Source organism: Bidens hawaiensis, unplaced genomic scaffold (assembly GCF_021521415.1).
Source record: "Bidens hawaiensis isolate Kalapana, Puna unplaced genomic scaffold, B.hawaiensis_p1.1 tig00014775_1, whole genome shotgun sequence".
In the NCBI taxonomy this organism is placed as follows: Eukaryota; Viridiplantae; Streptophyta; class Magnoliopsida; order Asterales; family Asteraceae; genus Bidens; species Bidens hawaiensis.
In genome coordinates this window covers 352,434-357,008 of record NW_027492302.1, presented here as the reverse complement: position 1 = coordinate 357,008, position 4,575 = coordinate 352,434, and the positions used below count along the sequence as shown (strand labels likewise).

Here is a 4,575-nt window from a genome sequence, read left to right as displayed (position 1 = left end):
AAAAGTACCAACACATAACGGCATCTTTATGTATATTCTTAAATAAGTTATTAGTTATTGAAACGTGTTTTCTAAGTCTTATTTAGCAATCAAGAATATCGTTTTAACATTTTCGTCTTAGATCGGTGAATAATAAGACGTATAATATGTCAATTCATGTATGTTTGCTAAATGATTTTAAGATTTAAGTATAATATGTGAGTGATAGTAGATTTAAAGGTTAAACATTAGGAAAAATTGCTTGCTAGTTCAAATCATTGATACTTATCTATACAGGGCAAAAGGGGCACACAAATGGTGAAAGGTTGAATCCACCTGTAGATTACAGGGAGAATGCGACCAAAAAAGACTGCCCACTCATTAAAGAATAGGTAAGGTACCAAAGTGCTGTACTACGCGTTAGACATTTGTAAGCTGTGGTTACAACTGATTTGTCATTACTTTTATTGTCACAAAGTATATTTAAGTTTTATTCTACAACAAAATCTTAATTATTAACCTTTAGAGTTGTTATTTTAAAGGTCATATCAAATTGTTTTCATCAATCGACTAAGTTGTTAAGTCTCATCCAAATCGACTAGTCAATTTAAGAGTTGGTTGTACATCATCTATACTTTTATAATTAAGTTTTTGTTTGAAATTGAGATAATTAGTCACAGTGTTTTGACAATTTTTTTCTTCATTATTTGACTTTTGGTAGCAAAATGATAAAGATGATGATCGAGAATAATGTTTAACTGTTCAATCCCAGCCCTCTAGTTAATTATTTTAATCACGTTGTGAGCCAAAGCGATAAGATTGATAGCAATAATAAAAATAACCTTTTTAGTAACAACAACAAATGAAGTACCATAAAAATACATACTTGTTAATCCGAATTAATTAACCATAAATATACATATTTGTCGGTAAAGACGAATCACCGAAGAATCTTAACAACAAATCACCAACAAATGTTATCATCAATGAAACGTTTATGAATTACTATGAAATGGAAAAGTGTACTTTTAATGTTGCAATAAACTTTAAGAAAAAAAAGAACATATCCAAACAACCTACATCTAAATTAGAAAATATAATATATATCTCCAATGTTTCGATTGTTAATTTTTGAAGGTGTATCATATTGTAACTCACTTGTGAAATTACATGTAATATTTGTAGCTAAAGTATTAAAACATGTTAGGTTGTATCGTTAAATTCAAAGCATGCCATGGGCTGTTTGAAACCACAAATAGATATAAACCTATTGTTCAACAGAAGAACAAACACCTCTAAAGCCCCAAGCCTAACTGTCGTGTCATTTGAAATGATAATCGCGACAATAGGGAAGGTTGCGATGGCCGGATGACATTGATTGGGTTATCTACGTTAGTTGATGTTGCTTTGACAAAAGTGGTTGTTGCTGGAATAATATGAAATAATGTTACGTATATAAATCTTAAAAAAGTGGCCTTAAGAAGTTAAAGGTTTGTTTTACTATATGAATGGAGATTATTTTTAAGGAAAACTTTACAAATTAGTAACAAAGTTCAAGTAAAAGCTAAAGTTTTGTGAACCCCAAACAAGTCTTACTAAAACTATGCATTTGACATGTATTAGTCGTATATGTTCTTTACTAATAGTACAGTAATTGAATACTATAGCGTTCATATACTTTTTATAATAAATATTATCAATTATTAATCCATATATCTACTCTATAATAAAAGAATACAACTTCTGCCACTTGTCACTCCAAGAATGATCCTCACCCTATTTCAACCCATTTCATATTGTGAGTCTTATTTCGGGTCCCGTTGCAGTTAAAACTCGACCCGCTAGATTATTGTCGGACCTATATATCTTAATAACCTTTTTTTTTGTAATCGCAATGTTGTAAAACCTCAGTGAATCCAAACCCTTGGTTCGCTTCTTCTATCCAAACCTCTCCGGATTTCAAAGGTAAATATGTGAATAATTCATTATTGATTGTTTTTGTTTGTTGATTTCCATCAATTACATATATTTTGGAATTGAACGATCCCTGATGGTGATTACATATATTTGGGTACAAACAGAACCCTAATTCGAAAGATAAGGCTATCTGACTACTTCATGTTGATTAACTAATTACCGATTTTAGTTCCTTAACTTTTATGTTCAATATTACGTTGTCAAATCGATTTGAGTTTATCATTCTTTAAAGTACCATAAACCCTAGATGTATTTGTTTATTGATTCTTCATTCATCAAAAGTCAAATCTAATCACAACCCCTGTTAATGTATTTTGTTTTATTTTTACAGGATGGGCTTCAAATTATATCATTAGTTATTTAATGTCTTGACTATCAGATGACAAAGTTTAACATCTAAATATTAGGATTCAAAATCATAATACTAAATTGTGCGCGCGTGTGTGTATCAGTTGATTGAATGTGAAGATGATGATGTTAATGTTCAAGACAGAAATCATTTAGTTGAAGATGATGTTTGTGCTTCAGTTCTTGCGGTTGTCACTTTTAATTTAACAATTCGACGTCGTTTTGTAAGTTTTAAAACATAATTCGTTTAAAGTTGTTTCTGCCCACCCTTTTATTAAATTTGGGCACTAATCATTTTTAACTTTTAACAAAATATATTTGTAGTGCCTACCTCCTCACTTATTACAACTTTCTAATATTGATGAGAGTCCGGAGACCATGGTTCTTAACTTTGTCAATCTAGACGGTGATCATCGTTAAATGCCTATACGTGCTTAGAAGAATACAACTAGGTAAAATATAAATAGCGTACAAAATATATATGATTTTAATCTGTATCTTGGCGGCGCCATCGTGTTATTTATGTGAAAGGAACAACAATTTCTTTCATGTTACGCCCTCTGCATTTGCAGCTTGGGTTTACCTTTCTTTGTTCACTTTATTATATATATATGCAAGGCTCTTATGATCCATTTGAATCTCTACATATCTAAGCCTCATATATTGCCTTTATTACGTGCTACTTTAATGTTTTTCTTTGTCGGTTTTTTTTGCCTAATTCTAAGTCTCTGGGATTCAAATGATGATGGAGGCAACAATGTATTAGCTCTATCTAATCTATCTCTCGCTTATAAAATCCAATTTCAATATTAGATTTGAATTCAATCAGTTGCATTGATCATTGATTCAAAGCAATAGGCGTGGTGTTTTATTTTGTTTTCATTCATAATATGATTTTGAGATTGAGATGAGGGCGAATACACTCACTGGACCTACAATAGATAATTTGCAATTTTAAATAAATTCTTAGCTAAAACATCATAGTTCATATCCAAGATTGATTAAAGGCAATTCAGGCTGGTTCAGGAAATTTCGTGTTATTTCGTGTCATTGTTTCAGGTTTTTCGTATCCTAAACGGGTCAATTGATTGAGAAAATTCAGTTGGGCTGAAAAAAAAATAATCTAGATATGTAATAAAAAAATATAATCAAAGTGTTATAGTCTAGATATATCTTATTGTGTTTCTATAGATTTTTTGATGAATTCTTATAAAGATATGTCCATGACAAAAACAAACATGAGTTGACCTAAACACATACTGTGAACACCCCAAAAATAAGTATGGAGATAAAAACCAAGAATATTGGCAAAAGCAGTATTTACTCAAAATATTATTTTACAAACCATGCAGACCATTTAATTGAGAACTTGTCCCACGTATATTCAAAATATGAAAGCTATACGCTAAACTATAAAGCAAAATACGATTATAACATTTATTATGAAATTTGTTTGGCAAATTGGATATTAATAATTCCAATTTAAAGCAGTTGACCGATAATAATCCCAACAACTTTCATACCATTTGTTTCATTGGACCTCCGTTAAAAATAACTTAACGACGTTAATTTTTTTTCCAAATTTCAAACTGATTAATAAGACTTTTGATCGGAATGAGGATACGGGTCAATTGATGTATAACTTACTTCAAAACGGTGGTCCAAACGACTAAAGGATGCTTCAAGTCTGGAGCTTAAACTTTTAATTAACAAAAATCAAGTTGTTTGGAGCACCGGTTCGAGTTAAGTTTTACATCAGTCGGTTCGTATTCTCATTCCGATCAAAAGCCCTAAAACATCAATTTGAAATTTGGAAAAAAACTTAACGTCGTTAAGTTTTTTTTAACGGGGGTTCAATGAAAACAAATGGTGTGAAAGTTGGGACTGGTAACAACTATTTTCTAAGTTGGGATTATTATCGGTCAACTACATTAAGTTGAGATTATTAAAATCTAATTCGCCATTTTGTTATTAAAATTTAAGATTCACACCTTAAATATAACCAAAATTTAAATGTTTTAAATTTATGACATTTATAAATATAACCATTATTAATTTTAGCTAAAAATGGCGGTTAAATTTTAAAGATGACAGTATTCCCATGAAGTATGTTTCACGATTACCATAAACAAAAAACCAGTGTCAATCATATGTGGTCTTATCTAGAGTTATAGATAGACATGAACTAAAGATTTTGATCCTCAAAAATTAATATATGTTGACCAATACAATCACAAATGTAGTGTACAATGTAATTTTTACTTATTTGAA

At 30.2% G+C, this 4,575-nt stretch overlaps 1 long non-coding RNA gene across 1 annotated transcript; it reads left to right on the top strand.

Annotated features, from left to right (window-relative positions):
• The first annotated feature begins 1,898 nt into the window (after window positions 1-1,898).
• On the top strand, window positions 1,899-2,992 carry LOC143547680 (uncharacterized). Its single transcript, XR_013137814.1, has 3 exons — window positions 1,899-1,944; window positions 2,409-2,528; window positions 2,629-2,992. It is a non-coding gene; the product is annotated as an uncharacterized LOC143547680 (long non-coding RNA).
• The last annotated feature ends 1,583 nt before the right edge of the window (window positions 2,993-4,575 follow it).